Here is a 21,699-nt window from a genome sequence, read left to right as displayed (position 1 = left end):
GAAGCTGAGTATTCAGCAAAATTTTTATAATTAGCTTTTGTTAATTTTATTTCAGTTTTAAAGTATAGATATTTTATGCGTTAGAATAGTGACGAAGAGAGAATTGAGTATGATTTTAGAAATACTCTTAATTTCTAGATAAGATTTTTCATATATTTGTCTATGAATATAATAGTGTGACTATTCTGTGTAAATTGTTGCTTGTTGCCCCATTTAAATCAATAATTATCCGGTCTTTGTTACAAAAACCAATAGTAAAACTATTTAAAATAGTTAGTGCCAAATGCTAATAGTCTGACTATCCCAAATGGTTCTTCGACAAAAAGACGAGAAAGATCCCCCCTCCTGTGAGGTGAGTTCATGGCCGCCAAGAAAGGAGACAAATTTTGAAGACTTTCTTCGCGAAGGTGAGATTTTCCTTTGAGAATCATATTTGCTCACTTGCTCTATTCAAGCTTCGCATTTTCTTGCTGCTTCGAGGAAATTAATTTCCGTGGTTTTGTCTCCTCTGGGATTGTCATCACCCACTGCTTTATCTCTAGTGTGGTTTCACCGAAGGTAGACCGATGCTATCTTCTTACGAAGGGACAGTAAGTTGCGGTTTATAGATTATTTATAATTTACTCTAATAAAAAGTACTTGTGAAATGTTGAGGTTTTGTAGAGCTAGAAGGATTGTTCTTGTGTCTTCGCATACCAGCAGGATTCAACTGGTTTTGTTTTTTTATAATTAATCAGTTTGAATGAAAAATTATGCTCAGGTGCATGACGCTTGTGCTAGGCCTATTGAAAGCTGTTTGCTTATTTTACCACTTTAATTTTCTTTTTAATGACTTGGATTATTTAGAAACATTATGCAAACCTTATTCTCGTGTCCTATATTTGTTTCCGAATGTGTAGGAACTAGGTAGCTTCCCCATTTAATTGAAGGATTAGATTTTATTTCAGGAGATATGATAAAACATTACCTGTCCTAAACATGAATATGCACACAATATAATTGAAGAATTCAAGCACCAGATGAATGTGTGCAAATGAACTTGAGAAAAGTTCTGGATAGAGGAAGCATAAGGTTGCAGATGACATGGGATTACTTCATAAAATCGGCTGTGTAACAAAGACAGTAAAGGGGAGACCACGAAGATCCTCTACAAAATAAACCCGTACGCATTAGCTCTGATCAGAGCCATCTATTTGCGACGCGCCCAACTAAATTAAAAAAACAACTACGGACTTAGCACACCTATTTTTGGAATTTAAACCGTTGAGAGGAATCACTACTGTGGGTATCGCTTTCCTACAAAATATACCTTAAACTTTTTTTTTTTTTTACCTCGAATCTAGATGTAAACAAAATATTGAACCAACTGATCAGCGCCATCTGTTGCTTACGCACCATACTAACGGAAATTCGTGCGATTTCCCGGTCTTCCCTTTATTGTCTTCCGTTGTGTAATGCTGCAGTCGCTAGGAAGTTAGGTAACGAAAGACGCATTAGGTTCAGAAAAGGGCAGGTAGGTAATAAACTGGGCAATCAGAGACATATGAGAGAGGAGTCCTATTTTGCGATGACAAGTAAAATTTATCTTTATACCGGTTAAAATTTAATTAATTCGACTAATAACGTAACTTGACTTGTACACTTCAAGTTTCCGGTGTAACATTTGCTTGCGTAACCTCTCAAACTGCGTTTTATGAAACTTGTTTCACTGTAGGACCTTAAGCTCTGCTAATTGTAGGTAGACTTTGACAAAGGATAAAAATAAATTAGGACTAAGACATTTATTTTAATTGAAGGAATCCTGTCTTTCAGCAGAAGACCATAGGCGGTTAGGATGCCTTATACTGTAGTCTCCAATTGTTTACTGTGGAGGTGGCACGTAACTTTTTAAACTAATTGATTGTTTATAAATTTGCTTACATATCCGTATTTTTTCCAATATGGCCATAGGTTTATCGAAGGGCATTCATTCTATTAAGGGTTTGACAAGATATGCTGCAGCTTTCATTTATGACGAGACAGGTAGTCAGTTTCACATAAAATTAAAAACATGGAAACTGTAATAACACTAATTACGGACTCTCTCTCTCTCTCTCTCTCTCTCTCTCTCTCTCTCTCTCTCTCTCGATGCTATGCTAGTCATATCCGTCCAGGATGAAATACTTTGCTAAAAACATGCTATCGTGATGTTGACATCCTTGCGAGCTAATTTCTATAGAGGTCTACGATTTTTCTCATGACCTAAAACCAAGGTCTATTATGTTTATAGACCTTGACTAAAACCAAGGTCTATTATGTTTATAGACCTTGACTAAAACCAAGGTCTATTATGTTTATAGACCTTGACTAAAACCAAGGTCTATTATGTATATACTGTAGACTTTGACTAAAACCAAGGTCTATTATGTTTATAGACCTTGACTACAACCAAGGTCTATTATGTTTATAGACCTTGACTAAAACCGAGGTCTATTACGTATGTAGACCTTGACTAAAACCAAGGTCTAATATTTATATAGACCTTGACTAAAACCAAGGTCTAATATGTATATACAGTAGGCCTTGACTAAAACCAGGCCAGTCCTAGTCACTAGGTTCCTTTCAAATCGTTGACATTCCTACTCGAATTATTTTATTTTTTGCATGCACATTCGAACGCATCTGTCGAAAGTCCATGCAAAGCCCCTTTCATTCAATCTCTCGGTGAAGTGTGCATACGAAATATATGTATTTTACTTTTTTATTCTATTTTACAAATTGGTATTATACTTTGAGCTCTGTGTTAAAATGTTATAAGTTAAATACTTTAATGTTAACTTGATGTTTTTGAGATTTTCGCCAATGTTCTGAAGTTCCGGTGGAACTCTCTTTAATTAATAATGATCCACAAGCATATAAGGTATTTTTGCAGCTATACTGTTGGATTATGAAGTGATTTGGCATGCTATATTTTTTTGCGATGAAATACTTGGTTTGTTATTGCACTGCTCTGGTTTTTTACACCATTCACACTTGTATGTATCTTATGTGATTTCTATTGATTGCAGAGTTACATTGTCATTTACTTTATGCATGTGTTTATATTATATATTATAGATTCACTAATTAATTATTATATTTTTATACTTTGTTTCCCCCTATGTTAAGTGAATATCCTTAGGTAATCGAATTTATTATACGCATGGAATCAAATGCATTGATGGGAAAAGTGGTTGTATAGACCTCTGTCTGTCCTAGTGAATTAGATGTTTAGTACAAATTAAGTTGTGGTCGAAGAATTAATTTCTTATATTACTTTGCTTATTATAAGCCGTGATAAAATCGAGATCAAATAATTCTTCTATTACTAGAATTGATATTATTGCTGCTCTTTTCGTTTGATAAATTACTTTTATGAATGTTAGTTTGTCTGTATCAGGAAGTGGAACATTATCACAAAATTTCTAACATATTGCTTGAATAGATTGTAATAAGGAAGAGCAAGCAAGCACATAATAGAGGAATCATTGATTGTTCGATTTTGCTTGTTAATTTTTATTTCTTTTCATTTCAGATGCGCTGTCAACCAATGCCTTACATGCAAATTTTGTCATAATACTCAGAACAAAGAAAATCAAAGAGATATCTTGTTTTCTACTAATTGTTTTTCAAAGTTAAATTTTCTGGGTTCATTTAGAAAAAAAATTATGTTTTGAAGTCGTAGGTTTTCTTAAACAATATATAAAAATGAAAAATTACCTCTATATGCTCTCCGTGAAAATAAAATTTTGGGTGCTTTTAAAAATTAAATTTTCTGAGTTCATTGAGAAAATAAATTTAAGATGTTTTCGAAGTTGTAGGTTTTCTTGATATATAAACATGAAAAATTACCTATATATACTATCTGTGAAAATAAAATAAATTAATTTTTTTCTTTTGTTTCGAAATTAAATTTTCTGGGTTCATTGGGGAAAAAAATTAAGATGTTTTCGAAGTTGTAGGTTTTCTTAATATATAAACATGAAAAATTACCTATATATACTATCGGAGAAAATAAAATGCTTATTGTTTTTAAAAATTAAATTTTTCGAGTTCATTAGAAAATAAAGATGTTTTCAAAGTTGTAGGTTTTCTAAAACATATAAACATAAAATTACATACATATACTCTCCATGAAAATAAAATCTTGATTATTATATAAAAAAAAAACCGCAGTAGGCCTATATTTATTGATATACACAGATTTCTCGAAATGAGTTTCTGTTAAATTTTCGTTAATCTATTGATAAATTCTGAGTACAAGAATTAATTATAAATCCTGAGTAATAGAAATAATTATGATATATTATTCCATTTTATTTACATTACTTGGAATGTTTGCTGGTCTTGCATTGTTCTATATCTAGAACTAATTTTTATGTCATTTAGACACAACGCTTGTGTTTTATCTTTCCAACGTTATTTTATGAATATATATTTTTATAGATACAAATGTAGGAAAGCATATAGATAACTTACGTACAAACTTTTTAACATACATACATACATACACACACACACACATATATATATATATATATATATATATATATATATATATATATATGTGTGTGTGTGTGTGTGTGTATATATATACAGTATATATATATATATATATATATATATATATATATATATATATATATATATAGGCGTGTCTCCACACTTGCACAAATTATATATATATATATATATATATATATATATATATATATATATATATATATGTGTGTGTGTGTGTATGTGTGTGTAACATTAAAGTATACACTATACTAGTGATCTTTACTTTGGCTTACGCGGTTATATAATTTATATATATATATATATATATATATATATATATATATATATCATACACATTATATATGTGTAAGATTATTGAGTTATATTATATATATATATACATATATATATATATACATATACACACACTCATACATACATATATCAAAATTGTAACCAATATACTTTATATAAGGATATGTTTCTAACAGTTTATTTTTTTCCCTTCCCCAGTGAAACGCTCCAGGGGTTCCTAAATGGGGGGTTGAGGGGGACGAGCTGATGGGGGGGTGGTCCTTCTCTTGGCCCCCCCTCCCCTCCCCCAACCCTCATATATTCTCTCACTACCCCCTCCTAGTGCTTGTTCTTCTAAACAATAATAAAAAAAGACAACAACAACAAAAGTAAAAAGAACTTTCCCGCCATACTTCTTCTTCAAAGCTAAGACGAAAGTGAATTTTTTTTTTCTTTATCCTTTTGACTACGAAAATGAAACTGTTTCCGAGTTCTTGTGTTTGCAATATGATTAAGGTAAAGATTAGGTTTTGTATTTATAGTTATTCAATTATATTTTCAGCTTTGGTTTCTTAGCTCATGCTTACTTTATACAATTATTCTTTATGGTTCTAAATTAGAATGGGTTCATGGAAATTGAAAAGTTACAAATTCAGATAAATGGATGATAAGGAATACTGAATATGTGATATACCTTAGCTTCTTCCCAAAAGAATTAAAGAAAGGTTCGTGAAATACTATGGGAAATTTATTAATCTTCACTTTTCCTTGATTCTCTTAATTATGGTAATAATATGATGATTTTTTTCTCTAGATTTGAAAAAAGAAAAAAAAAATATTGAAACCTAGGCTGACCTCTGTATTTTGTGTTCATTTTCGTTCCTTTGTCAGAAGATTTTGTACCCTCCTTTTTATCATTGTAATAATATGATGATTTTTTTCTCTAGATTTGAAAAGAAAATCATTGAAACCTAGGCTGACCATCTCTGTATTTTCGTTCCTTTGTCAGAATATTTTTGTATCCCCTTTTTATCATTGTAATACTATGTGGAATTTTTCTCTAGATTTGGAAAAAAATTATTGAAACATAGGTTTCTCTCAATTTGAAAAGAAAAAAATATTGAAACCTAGACTGACCTCTGTAATTTTTTCCTTTGTCAGAAGATTTTTTTTTATCCCCTTTTCTTATTATTCTTATTCTTATCTTTATTCTTATTGAAACCTAGGCTGACCTCTGTATTTTGTGTTCATTTCCGTTCCTTTGTCAGAATATTATTATATCCCTTTTTTATCATTGTAACATGTGGAATTTTTCACTAGATTTGGAAAAAAAAATATTGAAACAGGTTTCTCTAGATTTGAATTTTTTTTTTTATTAAAACTTAGGTTTCTCTAAATTAAAAAAAAAATATATTGAAACCTAGGCTGACCTCTGTATTTTCGTTCCTTTGTCAGAATATTATTATATCCCTTTTTTATCATTGTAACATGTGGAATTTTTCACTAGATTTGGAAAAAAAAATTATTGAAACAGGTTTCTCTAGATTTGAAAAAAAATGAATTATTGAAACTTAGGCTTCTCTAGATTTAAAAAAAGAAAATATTGAAACCTAGGCTGACCTCTGTATTTTCGTTCCTTTGTCAGAAGATTTTTTTTTTTTTTTTTTTTTTTGGTATCCCCTTTTTCTTCTATGACCTGAATTACCAATGAAATGTCAATAGGGAAAAATTAGCTCTTATTTTTTCTATTTGATAACAAAGAAAAAAAAGAAACAAATGCTTTCCACAATGCCGTAGTGCGAACGGGTTATAAACAATAGAAAAAATAATGAAATAAACAATAGATGAGAAATAAACAATAGATAATAGTTATTTTGGTCATCCTTAGATTCACTTAGAGGTAGTAACCGGTAGGCTTCGATATTGACGTATCTCGTGATTAATGGATAATTTATTAATATTAAACATCTATTTATAAACTTATCCAACGTATGAATATATTTACAATTTTTCAATTAAGGAAAATTAATATTCAGGACCAATTTGTGATTTTGAATATAGATAACACCCATTTTTTTAAAAACTCAAAATCTTACCATTTTTTTTATTCACTGGACTGGTCTTCTCGTTCTAGAAAGTACTTGAAAATTAATTTATAAAAATATTATTTTAATGGATTTTTTTTTTTGCCGTGCCTATGACGTCACCCAGTAGGCCTTATCGGTAACCCAAATAGTGTGATTAATCTATTAATTCATTCACTGAATTAGCGTTCTCGTTCTAGTAAGTAGGCCTACGTGTGATAAAAATTCAATGGTAAAAAACCACACTTATTATTTTCATAGATTTTTTTTTTTTTTTCTCTCTCTATATCGTACCTCAATAGGTCTTATTAGTAAACTGAATAGTGTGATTAAATTGTTAATTCGTTCCAAGCTCGGTTCAAATTATAAGTTTTGCCACTAGCTTTCTCTGGTCTAGCTATGGCCTATCCCTCCAAGCTTTTCAGAGTTTAGGAATCTTCCAGGTAATTCCCGTCGACAGGGTAAGCGATGTTCATCTTATTTCATTTTCATTAAAAAAAAACTAGAAGATATTAGTTCGTATTTCAAAGTGAATCTGCCTTTTTTTTTTATTGCCAGGAGATACCTAGAAAGAATATATTATTCAATTATTCATCTTCACGTAAAGCAAATGGATGTATGCTGTATCTATCTCAAACTAATTATTCACACTTTTAGTTTCACTCTTATATTTGTTGCACTCTTTGTGAAGGAGTTTTCCATTTTCCATCACCTTGTATCGGAGTTCTTGAAATATTTTCTTGTCTATTCCTTTTCCCCATCGTTAGACGAACCAATCTAAAACCATAAATAATGAAGCACCCTGCAACATTTCACCTTACCATCGTAATACTTTAATATTTTATGTACTTATAGCATATAGAGTAAGATGCACTGACAATTTTTTTAACTATTAATTCGTCTTCTTATCTCTGAACACTTTTTATCTATTATTAGTATCATTTATTAGTATCCAAAGTGCTTCCTTTTTTCATCCAAAACTCATGAAAAAATAGCATCATTTCTTAGCAAGCTAATATTTTTTTGTAATTATTGCCAGATTAGACTATTGGCGAAGTCGTATTGAGGGTTGGTGACGTTTGCCTGCAAGCGTAGAGAGAGAGAGAGAGAAGTCGACAACATCAAGAGGCGGACTCAATAGAGGAAGGGTTTTGATTTTGATGAAGAAAAGAAGTCTGTGTTGGACGCTGTGTTGGAAGCCCCATGTACCCACCATGCAAAACTCCAGGACTAAAAAAGGAAATTTAGCAATTTCGTCTCCTGACGGTTGGAAATGATGCCAAGAGGGACATGAAACGGAAGAGGCCGTAGCCACTGTGACAATAATATTTCTTTACAATAAGAATTGTCTCAAAAGCTGAGTCAAATAGAGAAGACAACGGGAAGTTGTGATATCCAAGAGGTTCAAACAGAGCTCCTTCTTCAAATGACAAGTTGTCGAAAATTTTGTCTTCTTGTATTTCGTTAAAAGCTTTACAAAGATATGGAAGGCAGATGGGAAGGAGTTTAACGAACAGTATATGGAGTGATATTGCTTAAGGAAATTTTCAATCAAAGCATTGTTATCTTAATATTAGCCTAGTTTGTAAATACATATAACAGTAATAATAATCCCAATGGAATTTTACTGGTGACACAGAATTGTGTCCGTCATTGTGATTTGATTAATATTCGTTAACCATTTGTTTCACTTTGGCATTGTTGCAGTGATAATAACAATGAAATACAATGCAAAATCGATATGTGTTGTACCCATAGTGTTCTTTTTAACTTCATATCATCTCAGTCCACTGTTTGTTTTATTACTATTAAATTTTGTTAAACTTCGACTTGTGAAGTATATCAGTAGGTTGTTGAGATATTTTCCCTTTTTTATAACACGGTAGAATGAAAGGCGAATGAGTTAAGAGAAGTGTTCTGTGGGGCAAAGTGCTTTTTGATGTTCATAATTGTTTTGATTTTATCAAATATCTTCACTCGTTACATCTTGAAGGAGCCAGGAAATGGTGAGAATTTTTTTTTTTTATATTTACTTTAAATCAAACTAAATCAAAGGTTTCTCTTTCATAGAGTATTAGACATAATAGTTGTAGGGTGCTCATGCATAATCCACACACACACACACACACAAATGTATGTGTGTGTGCACTTGAGGCATGTATTCTATAGAGTGGACTTCATCAAAAAGCTCTTTAACTACAGAACCGACCTCAGGATACCATAACTGTCAAGGTGTTGCATTTTTTTTATAGCAATCCATGTACATATCTTGTAGTTATGTGTAAATCTGCAGTATAGAACAAGCCATAGTTTTCATTTAGTTGAATATCCTTAGTCGTTTGCAAGATAGGTGCTATTATCATTTCTTTAGAGGACAAGAAAGAAGAGCGACTTTATAAAAACTGTCATAAGAGAAGTAGGGCTGGTCACTGTGTCATCTAGTTGTATGCTTTAAGTAATTATGATGTAACTCTTACCAACTACGATTGCATACATAGAGAGAAAGAGAAAAAAGGAATTGTAACAATTATTTATTCACTGGATATTGATCAGATCTGTATTAGGTTTTTTTAATTGTTCCAGATTGTAGGATGGGCACAATTATTGCACTCCTGTTATATCACAACACAACTAATTAACCTTCTTAAGACAAGATGTTTACAATAACTTTTTTTCATGGATATTTAAAGGAGTGATATTCGATTTTAATCATCTTGATAAAAAAAAGTGTGTCTAGGAAGATGATTCCAAGAAGTCTCGATTTTACTTAAAAGTAATACATTCCATCATTGACTGTTTCGTTAGATACAGAAGTTTTCAGTCTTCAGGGACGGTTTATTCACTGTAGATGTTAATATCCGAAGAACTCGGTCTTTTAGAGTTGATGCAATTAGAGTTGCATGATCCATATCAACTTAGAAGCTACGTTGGCTTTCGTGGTTCTTAGATGTCGTCTTCGATTGGAGATGGGAGGAGGCGCAGCTATGAGGATTTTTGTAGTTTCCCCCCTTTTTAATGCCTCCATCCATAGATCTATATGTCAGTGATCCAGTCTCGTTCATTTGAAGTTAAACCAGAACCATGCGTGTGATGCAGAATTTTCTTCTTAGACACAGCCAGCCAGACCGTTGATGATACTTTTGACTGAGAGTTTTGCACTTATACGTGATAGGTAGTGTTCAGAATTGGATAAAAAAAGAATATGACTGGGATAGTTTGTCTGGTAGTTAGAATCGTTCCTCAAAATAATACTTTAATATGCTCAGCTGTTATTGTTTATAATTTTATTTGTTAAGTACATTTATAGCTGTTCATATGCTGTATAATCTTTAGATATATATATTTTTCACCAGTTAGCTTTGTTAGCAACCAATGAATTTTGAGGAAGTGTTCTTATTGGTGTACAGACCATACCCAGAAACTCTGAGCACTGTCGCAGGGTGTTGGCCTACAGCACGTTCTACAGGGCAACAAGCCTTCTGTTGGTGACTGTCTTATACCTTATCCCTGATTGTAGGGTTCGCATATCAGTCGGGATTTAACTCAATTGATAACTGAATAGAATGAATTAAGAAAAGACCCAACAGGGTCTCCTTGAAGCATAGAATCATATCTATTAGGAACTACCCTTGTTCAAGATAAAAAGCAGAAAAGCTAAAAGTTAAGGTTCTTAAGCCATTTTGTAATACCTTGAGCTACAATTAAATCTTTCAAGTCATATATAAATCAGTCACCATTGAAATATCCCTGCCCTATAATACGTGCTTCTAGTTACCATTGCCACCATTAAACCATATATTCCAATTTTTCCCTCCATTTCATATAGATATTCTAAAGTTTGATTTATTTACCTGAGTGAATGTTGCTGGGCTCTTGAAGCGATCACTAGTTCTCTGGATTGTCTCAGTCTTTGTAACCACAAACAATGAATTCTCAAATTATGAAATCTCTAAATTTAGATGGTGAGTTTTTCCAGAACCTAGTGTACTGTAAACTTGAATTTGGACCATCTAAGAGAATAGTGAGCAAGAAATAGCCCAGTCAGCAACTCTTTGAGGTGTTAATTTACTACTCAGACTTTTAGACACCTGAGGTATGCCAATCCAAAGGGCCACTTAGATACATTTTCATAATTTCTGTGGAAGTAGAGAAATGTCTAAGGATTAGCTTAACTATGGCCGTTTCTTTTGGTTTTGGATTGACGTTGCCCAAGTCACTAATATCTGAAGCATGAATTTATTGAAGCCAGCCTGTTTTCTAGGCTTGGATGCAATCCTAGTAGAAGAATTTTTATTGAGATATTGTAGAATTGTACATATATATACTTTTAGCAAACAGTGAGGCGTCTTCAAACTAAAAAAAATGGATATTCAAATCATTAGAATATGCATACATTATATATTATATATATAAGCATAATACCATATTATGATACGTCAAGATGCCTTACCTCTAACTGGATTACTTACAAAGAGAAAGGCATACAAGAGCTTTTTTTTTATTACAGTGACGTCACACTACTTGCCTATCAACGAAGTGTTTATTTTCAAGAAGAATCAGAACCTTGAGAGAAGTAGAGTTAATATCCAGAATTAATCAGAGGAGCGAAGAGGAGTAATGGAGGACTTGTCTGGCACCTCCCTCGCTTAGTTAAGGGATTTGGGCTTCCCCCCCCAGTCACCATCAATTTGCCATGGCTGGTCTTTCGAGTATTTGAAAAGGCTCCTCCTTCCTTCCTTTCGTTATTTCATAGTTTTAGTCAACCAGTTTAACATATTTACCCTTTTCCATATATATTCATTATTTTACTATGTTATTGCTGCAGTTGCGGAGTGATTTTATTCTCTTTTGTATAGTTTAATCATCATCCAACAGTAAATCATTATAAGGCAATACCAGATACAGCATAGTATAGAGCCTTGACTATGAGACCATCCGTCATTCGGCGCATGAGCCATTTCTTGAAGAGTGTATCCAGCCGTTAGACCACCGAGAACAGGTGGCCACGATCCAGCTCAGTGTAGTGTCTGCAGGCTTCATAGGGTCTCCCCCTTTATCAAACTGGGTGTTGTTTTTAAGAGGCGAGATGCACGAGGTAAAGATTAATTCTTGGTCAACATCCAACTCTAGATAATCTGGAGATGATCAATAGTTCATGATATATTCACAGCTTTAGCATGGAGTTTATACATCAATCGCGATTCTCACCAGCCCTGTGGACAAACATCCTCTACTATATAATAAAAGTATTATCAAGTTGAGCAGATACTGAATATAGAAATGGCTCAAGCAAAATTAGCATTTATAATGGATTGTGAAAACTGTTATAATGTTTTATTTTCTTTTACGGAAAGAAAATTGTATAAGGTCTCGCCACTTGCATTGGTTTCCATAAACAAAAATCTGTTTTTGATGCACGAATTCCAATATATAGAAGTGAAATGAAGCAATCAGTAAAACGGCTTTGGAAAAAGCAAATTTTTCTTCACGTTGTACTGCACCTGTAACCAATCACATCAGGAACTTTTGTGAAATCTTTGCATAAAAGATTTTGTGAGCTCTTTTTAAGGTCTTTTTATCATGCAAGGGAAATATTTAACATTCATATTTGTATTAATCGCCCAATCGCTCTCAGCAAAGGCCATAATTTGTAATTCATGCATACACAAAAAAAATTATTTCTCAATAGAGCTGTGGATTTTGACGAACTGTTTTCATGATGCTCTTTTTTTAAAGAGAATTTAATCTATAATGATGATGATGAATAATATTGTGTTCAGTACATCAAAGGAATATACTTTGGATTATTATCAATATTTCATTTTAAGTCAGATAAATTAATTGTATTCTGTTCTAATCGGGTATTACATAACTTTCGTCATCTTCCACAGATTTCATTGTTTTGTTCTTGATCGTTTGTTGCTTGCTAAGGTTGAGACTTTTCACTGCAGGCCGTGTGTGAACTACCTAGACATTCCTTTAGGAATTGTAATATCACGAGAGGAATTGTAATGTAGTGTGTTGCTAATTCGAAATCTATTCTTTACCAATATTACTCAGAAAATTACATTCAAAATATTCAAGTAGGGGGTTATCTGGGACTTTATCATACTCCGTAGACTCATGAATTAGAGAAATTTAGGGATTTTAATCATTTGTTACGTGAATCAGATTTGCAGTTGACCTAAGAATTGCTTTGCTTTCAAGTACATTGCGACCTGCAGTGTTAGTCACAACGCCCCAGTTACAGTTGATGAAAGTAGCCCACGCGACAAGTGATTATTAAATAATCAGCGCAATATAATCATCATTGTTGATCATTCGCTTTGTAATTTTAATAAATTTTTATATACTTATTTGCTATTTTCTTGTTAATCCTGACAACCAGATGTCATTATTGACCGTTTGGTTCTAATATTATTATTATTATTATTATTATTATTATTATTATTATTATTATTATTATTATTATTACTACTACTAGCCAAGCTACAAACCTAGTTGGAAAAGCAAGATGCTATAAGCCCAAGGGATACAACAGGGAAAAATAGGTCAGTGAGGAAAGGAAATAAGGAAATGAATAAATGATGAGAATAAATTAACAATATATCATTCTAAAAACAGTAACAGCGTCAAAACAGATATGTCATATATAAACTATAAAAATGACTCATGTCAGCCTGGTCAACATAAAAACATTAAAATCCATATTTGAAAGAGCATATTTCAAATAAGTAAAATATCAGGTTTTAAAAAGGTTTTGTAAGACATTTAACATTCACCCAAAAATTAAGATCTGACCACTTCTCTGATTATCATATTGCTCTGGGTGATCATAATACCATATTTAATATTTAGTGGTGATCTACTTTATATATATCCACTTCTCTGAACAAGTGTTCTATAAATGAAAGATGGATAAACACCAGTGCCCATATTCAACAACATTATAGATAATGGGTACGATTAAAATTGCACAAAAATCTTATGCATTGACAACAAAGGAATTGAAACCATTTGCAAAATAGATTATCATACAGGCACTTTACCTTACCTGTGATACATTAAAAATACTATCTCTCTCTCTCTCTCTCTCTCTCTCTCTCTCTCTCTCTCTCTCTCTCTCTCTCGTCTATTGATGCCATGACACTGTTGGTACTTGTATTAAAGCTGTTGTTTATCAAAATATCGCCACTTGGTTCAAATCTAAATTACCATCTAAAATTAGCCAGGAAACTTGATAGTGTCATTACTCCAAACAATTGCAAGAAAAAATAAAGGATCTTAATGAACGTGTTTCTGGAAAAGTGGAAGATATAATGAAACACTACAAATACTTTTCATGGGCTTTACGTGAGAGCACAAATATGTGACACCAGCCAGTTACTCGTATTCACCCGTAGCGTGCAGACGAGTAATGTTTCTGGAAAACTGAAGGAAATCATGAAACACTACAAATATGAGAGTGCAAATATGTGACACCAGCCAGTTACTCGTATTCACCCGTAGCGTGCAGACGAGTAATGTTTCTGGAAAACTGAAGGAAATAATGAAACACTACGAATACTTTTCATTAGCTTTATATGAGAGTACAGAATGTGACACCAGCCAGTTACTCTTATTCACCCGTAGTGTAAAGACTAGTGTTTCCTGGTGCACAAAGAGCTGGTTAAGTGGATGTGCTAAAGGAATTTGGAAGATTTGAAAAATGCTCTTGCATTGTAACAGATGGTACAAGAGCTATGACTGGCAGTTATGTGGTACTGGTTAGGTTTACTGAAAGAAAATGTAGTTGATTGTATCACGCTTCATTGCATAAGTAACCGAGAAGCATTGTGTGGCAAGGTATTACAGATTATTATTATTATTATTATTACTAGCTAAGCTACAACTCAAGTTGGAAAAGCAGGATGCTATAAGCCCAAGGGCTCCAACAGGGAAAAGTAGCCCAGCGAGGAAGGAAATAAGGAAACAAACAAACTACATGAGAGGTAATAAACAATTAAAAGCATTTATTTAGAATGAGTAATGTCACGCAGTGCAGTGATGATGGTGAATTTAATCGGAGGTGGTAATAACTTACGACACTGAAAATTTAGATCTCTCCTCAAGGAAGTGAATGCAGAATTTAATGGTGTACCATTGCACTCAAGTATCACGTGACTTAGCGCTGGAAAAACGTTCCAGTTTTTTTTTCTTTCTTTTTTTTCAAATCTATATGCAAATCTATAACCAGAAATCTATTAAAAAATGAAACACTTGACTCACATCTTAGACTGGCCACTACCAACATTGGAATGAATATGGAAGACCTAGTAAAGGATAAGCAGCTTAGTAGGACTTCACATTAGCAGGTAAGGACCACCATCTTTTTTGTATCCTAACAAACGTTATTGATTTATAGATTTTTATTTATGTATCATCATCATGTTTGTGTTTAGGCCCTGCATTTATAACTTGAGATCACACAGACCAGTTGAGTAAGGATGGTCAGCAAAGGTTTATTCATCGCTTAGCTGTCAGATGTCTGGCAAAGTCAAACGAAATTTCTGATTTAGTCAGCTAATATGGTTGTTTACCTTTGTAATACCTGTTGAGGGAACAAACTGCCAACCTTCAGACAACAGTTTTCATCGGTGTTATTTTGGTTATGTTGCCAATTGCCCAAGTCATAGAGATGCAAGACATTGCAGCATCTGCCAGATGAGAGAGAGAGAGAGAGAGAGAGAGAGAGAGAGAGAGAGAGAGAGAGAGAGAGAACTATGATAGCAAAACTCTTCAACTCTGCATAGGACGAATTTTAGATTAGAAAACAGATTTTTGGTAGACCAACTTTGATATAAACCAACACGTTGCAAGTTTACTTTATATTACTAGCTTTTTATTATTATTCTTATTATCATTATTACTTGCTAAGCTACAACCCTAGTTGGAAAAGCAAGATGCTATAAGCCCAGGGGCTCCAACAGGGAAAATAAACCAATGAGGAAAGGAAACAAGGTAATAAGAGAATTAATCAACAATAAAAAAACAGGAGAGTTGTTTCGCCTTATTGAGTTTATCCATCGTAACTGAAGAATTTAGAGATATTTTTGTTGATGTTATCAAAATAATTAAGCAAATCCTATAGAGTAGAAAAAAAAATCACCACAAATTAATCATTTAACTTGGAACAGCATTCACTATCAAAATCGATGGATAGAAAAATGGGTTTATAGGTAAATATACAGACACAGTCTGTACTTGTTCTCTAGTCTTGGGTAGTGCCATAGCCTCTGTACCAATGTTCTCTAATCTTGGATAGTGCCATAGCCTCTGTACCATGGTCTCCCACCGTCTTGGGTTAGAGTTCTCTTGCTTGAGGGTACACTCGAGCTCACTATTCTATCTTATTTCCCTTCCTTTTGTTTTGTTAAAGCTTTTATAGTTCATATGGGAGATAATTATTTTAATGTTGTTACTGTTCTTAAAATAATTTATTTCTCCTTGTTTCCTTTCCTCACTGGGTTATTTTCCCTGTTGGAGCCCTTGGGCTTATGGCATCCTGCTTCTCCAACTAGGATTGTAGCTTGATAATAATAATAATAATAATAATAATAATAATAATAATAATAATAATAATAAGTATGATGATAAGCGGCTGGGAAAATGATTCAAGAGACTGAACAAATCTGATAAAAGGGAAATGAGGAAGCAAATGATAAGAAATTATCTAATTAGTATTGGGGGATGATTTTTTCACTTTTTATGGAAAATAAAGTTTTGGTTTTGTTTGCAAATTCTTTAGAGAGAGAGAGAGAGAGAGAGAGAGAGAGAGAGAGAAAGAGAGAGGGGAGTGATTAGTTTAACGGTTGTATATAGAGGGTAAGACTGTTGGTATAATTGAAGGTATTTTGTTTACATTATTTTTTGTTAGATACAGTAGCTTACGGTAGCGAAGTTCTTGAACGGTTAATCGTTTCTTTGTTATTCTTTTATCAACAGTAAGTACTGTTTATCTTTGTTTGGAGTGGCTATAATCGATAAAAATAGTTTATTAATTTTTATAGTTTGATAGTTTACTCGGCTAGGAGTGTTCGTAAGCGTTTTTTTAATTTTTATTTTCAAACCGCAATTAATCCTTTGGAGGCCTGTTCCGTCGACTTGCTCTTGATTAGTGATTGGCTGTTTCGACCGCATGCAAGCTTTTTGTAATAAGCTGCTCTTAGAAGTGGCTGATGTGACAGTTAACGACCCAGCTTGGTAAAAAGAATTAGTTTAAGCTTTATTCGTGGTCATGATGAAGGTGGCGATAAACTAGCCCGATATGGATTGTGGCATTAAATGCTCTCTGAATTTACGAGAGCTACCAGCGGCCCATATAACTGGCGAAACTAAAACTGCTGGTTAGACTGTTCAGTCTTGTGTGGGTATCGGAGTCAGTATATATATATATATATATATATATATATATATATATATATATATATATATATATTTATATTTATGTTGATATATGTATGTATGTATATATGTATGCCTATATATATGTGTATATATATATGCGTGAAAATCACACACACACACACACACACACACACACATATATATATATATATATATATATATATATATATAATATATATATATGTATTATGATAAATATATATATTATATTTATGTATATATAATAAACATATATATATATATATATATATAATATATATACATATATATGTATATATAATAAATATATATACGAATATATAGTAAATATATATACAATATATACATATATATATATATATATATATATATATATATATATATGTATATATAATAAATCTATATATAATATACATACGTATATATAGTAAATATATATTTATTATATGTATATATAATAAATATATATATATATACATATATATATATATATATACATATATATATTATATATATATATATATTTATTATATGTATATATATATAATAAATATATATATATATACATATATATATATATGTATATATATACATATATATATATATTATATATATATATATATATATATATATATATATATATATATATATATATATATATATATATATATATAGGCTACACGACGATGGGATGGGATGTGTATATATATAGTCATATAGCCTACTGGTGATAGGGGTACCCCGACGGGTACACTAGGAGACTATAACTGCCGTGTTGTAGTTGAGGGGAAAGGGGGAGGGGGTTGAAACTGCATGTGTACATATCTATAAATATTTAGCTGTCATGTTTGACGTATCGTGCACACTGGTATATGTATGTATATATAAATGTATATATATATATATATATATATATATATATATATATATGTGTGTGTGTGTGTGTGTGTGTGTGTATTATGTATACTGTATATGTATATCAACAACAACAAATCCAGCCTTTTATAGTCCATTATTATTATTATTATTATCATTATTATTATTATTATTATTATTAAATGCTAAGCTGCAACCCTAGTTGGAAAAGCAGGATACTATAATCCCAGGGGCCCCAACATGGAAAATAGCCCAGTGAGGAAAGGAAATAAGGAAAAATAAAATAATTTAAGAATAGTAGGACAAATACCCCCAGACATTTCAATTCTTGTCTGGGGTTTATCCAGTTTTCATCACCACGCTGGGCAGGACGTATTAGTGATGATGGGAGATTTTCGTCTGATCGCTCACAGTAAACCAACCTAGTATGGGTGCCCCTGACTAATACAGTATTGCTGTTCGTGCTGGTTTTATATGCACACCCTTTAACCACGTTAAGGTATCCCCACTCGGAAAGCGATGTATATATATATATGTATATATATATATATATATATATATATATATATATATATATATATCCGGGACGCAAATGTCCAGTACGCCATTGTCCTACCACTATATATATATATATATATATATATATATATATATATATATATGGTATATACATGTATGTAATTAATAGATACATATATGGTATATATATATATATGTATATATATATATATATATATATATATATATAAATAATTTATATGATAGTATGCACTGGCCAATTTTGTGAAGTCCTGCGTTATGATGGAGTTCCTCTTAAATATGTAAATTGTCATGAAAATATATAGTATGCTCATTTTAAAGAGACTGGAGAGTAAGACTGGTGAAAATCTGAGAGATGTACAAGCAGGATTTAAAAATGATAGAAGTTGTACTGACCAAATTTTCATTTTGAGACATGTGGTACAGCAACGCGTAGAATATAGAAATCCAGTTTTGATGGCATTTGTGGACTATGAAAAAGCCTTTGATAGTGTGCACCGGCCAATTTGGCGGAGAGTCCTGCGTTATTATGGGGTGCCTCTTAAATATGGAAATTTGTTTTTTCTGTTCATGAGCATAGCAAATGCAAAGTTAATGTTAATGGAGTCTTATCAAATGAATTTCCCAGTGAACAGTGGAGTACTCCAAGGGATTGTGTTGTCACCTATGTTGTTTATCCTCTTCATGGTTTTTGTAATGTATAGAACAGTTGGGGGTGATGGAGAAGGATTGGACTGGATTGGCAACAGGAAATTAACTGACCCAGAGTATGCTGATACCGCTGTCCTTATTAGCAGAATACGACAGGACTTGCAAAGTTCGCTTACCAGAATGCATGAAATATCACATGAGTTTAGGCTCAAGATAAATGGAAGAAATTCAGAGATGATAAGAACAGAATGTGCAATGGAAGATGAAATATCATTGAAGGAGAAAGGATTAGTGAGGTGGAATCATTTAAATACTTACGGACTATGATCTCTAATGCAGGATCTTTAGAATTTGAGTTTAATGAAACATTAAAAAAAGCAAACCAGACAACGGTAAGGTTAATTAAAATTTGGAAATCAAATCGCCTAAAATTACATATAAAATCGGGCTATATATCAGTTTAGTGAGATCGGTCTTACTGTATGGACATGAGTCGTGGTATGACAATGAACCAATATCCAACATATTTTGTAGATTTGAGAACAAAGCCCTCAGAAGAATATTGGGAGTTGAATGGCAGGACAGGATTAGAAATTAAACTATAGGAAAAATTACTTGAGTGCCATAAGTGGATGAGATCAAGGTGAGGGGTAGATGGAGATGGTTTAAGCATGTTCTTCGCATTCCCCGAGAGAGATTAGTTCACCACACTTTCAACTGGGTTCCAAAAGGCACTAGAAGAGTTGGAAGACCCAGGCCTACATGGCAGAGGACTAAGAAGCGTGAAGTGGGAGATGATGAATGGAGAGGTATTGATTTAAAATCTCAAGATGAGACGACTGGTAAAATCTAACGAGGCCTTTTGCGTCATTAGGCGTAGGAGTAGATGATGATGATGATATATATATATATATATATATATATATGTATACAGTATATATATAAATATATATATATATATATATATATATATATATATATATATATATATATACAGTATATATATATATATATATATATACTGTATATATATATATATATATATATATATATATATATATATATATATATATATATATATATATATATATGTGTGTGTGTGTGTGTGTGTGTGTGTATGTATATATATCAGTATATGTCTGCGATAATTAGGAAGGGCAGACATTCTCTTTCAATTAATTAAAAAGGTGGATTTTTTACCCTTGACATAAGTAAGAGATAATTTTATCCCGCTTTCAACAAGTAAATTTAGATAAACAAATTTATGGAAATCGCTCACTTCACAGATTAGTTGCATTTCTCACATTTTCAATTTATCTATTCAATTTATTTATTCATTTATCTATTTATACATATTTATCTCGGGGTTAGGAAACTTTTTATTGAGGGAATACTTTCCCAGTTTAAAGACAAATGAAGATTGTAGTGTAAGCACGTCTGAAATTGTCATAGCCTCTTTTAAACATACGGTTTCGAACTAAAAAGAATATATATTTTATATATATATATATATATATATATATATATATATATATATATATATATATATATATATATATATATATATATATATATACAGTATATATACTTGGATCAGAGTTGAGAACGAAGAAATCAAAAGTCTTTTAGGAAATTTTCTACCGTTGTGGATCAGCATTTCCTGTCATCGAAAGCCAATAACTGAACGGAAATATCTGATGTTCGGTCGGCAATAAGCAGTAATAAATCTTTGAAGCCTTATAGTGCTTGGAAAATTGAGTTCCCACCTCCAAACATTATCCCTCTCCCAACGGTCTTCCTTCTTAATGAAGGTTCCTCATTTCAATACTAATGGCCACCGTCTAGGCTGAGGTCATGGTTGACTCGTTATTGGAGGCAATCCTTTTAACCGTTTTATTGCCTTCGTCATTGGACCGCTATTAAGAGAAAATCTCTCTCTCTCTCTCTCTCTCTCTCTCTCTCTCTCTCTCTCTCTCTCTCTCTCTCTCTCTCTGGAAAAGATAACTTACGATAAGAATCAAATTCAAATATCTGAATCGTTTCGTCGGTCCTGCTGGCCATGTTGAAAAGGCATTTAGTTAAAAAAAGGTTTGCGTAATATAAAGTAATGGATATTTTGAAAATTTACGCACAGAATGATAAGTATCGTTTATAAAGGGATGCTTTAATTATCGTCAAATGCACCCAATTTCATTGCTATTAAAGAGATTATAAATTCAAAAGTTTACTGCCAATATGCTTTAAAGAAATACCAGAAATTGGAAGACTGACAGCTACATTCTTTTTTAAGAAATAAACGGTAACTGGA

At 32.1% G+C, this 21,699-nt stretch overlaps 1 protein-coding gene across 1 annotated transcript in view; it reads left to right on the top strand.

Moving 5' to 3' along the window:
* qvr (protein quiver) overlaps nucleotides 1–13,255 on the top strand; it is a 141,999-nt gene extending 128,744 nt beyond the window's left edge. Inside the window, exons 7-8 of the mRNA XM_068348037.1 lie at nucleotides 5,035–5,331; nucleotides 7,939–13,255. The gene's annotated coding sequence lies outside the window, so the exon portion shown is untranslated. The remainder of the gene's footprint in view (nucleotides 1–5,034; nucleotides 5,332–7,938) is intronic.
* Nucleotides 13,256–21,699: the final 8,444 nt, after the last annotated feature.

The sequence above is a fragment of the Palaemon carinicauda genome, chromosome 24, assembly GCF_036898095.1.
Source record: "Palaemon carinicauda isolate YSFRI2023 chromosome 24, ASM3689809v2, whole genome shotgun sequence".
Lineage (NCBI taxonomy): Eukaryota > Metazoa > Arthropoda > Malacostraca > Decapoda > Palaemonidae > Palaemon > Palaemon carinicauda.
Note: the sequence above shows the minus strand (reverse complement) of the source record. Positions and strands in the feature narration are given on the sequence as shown.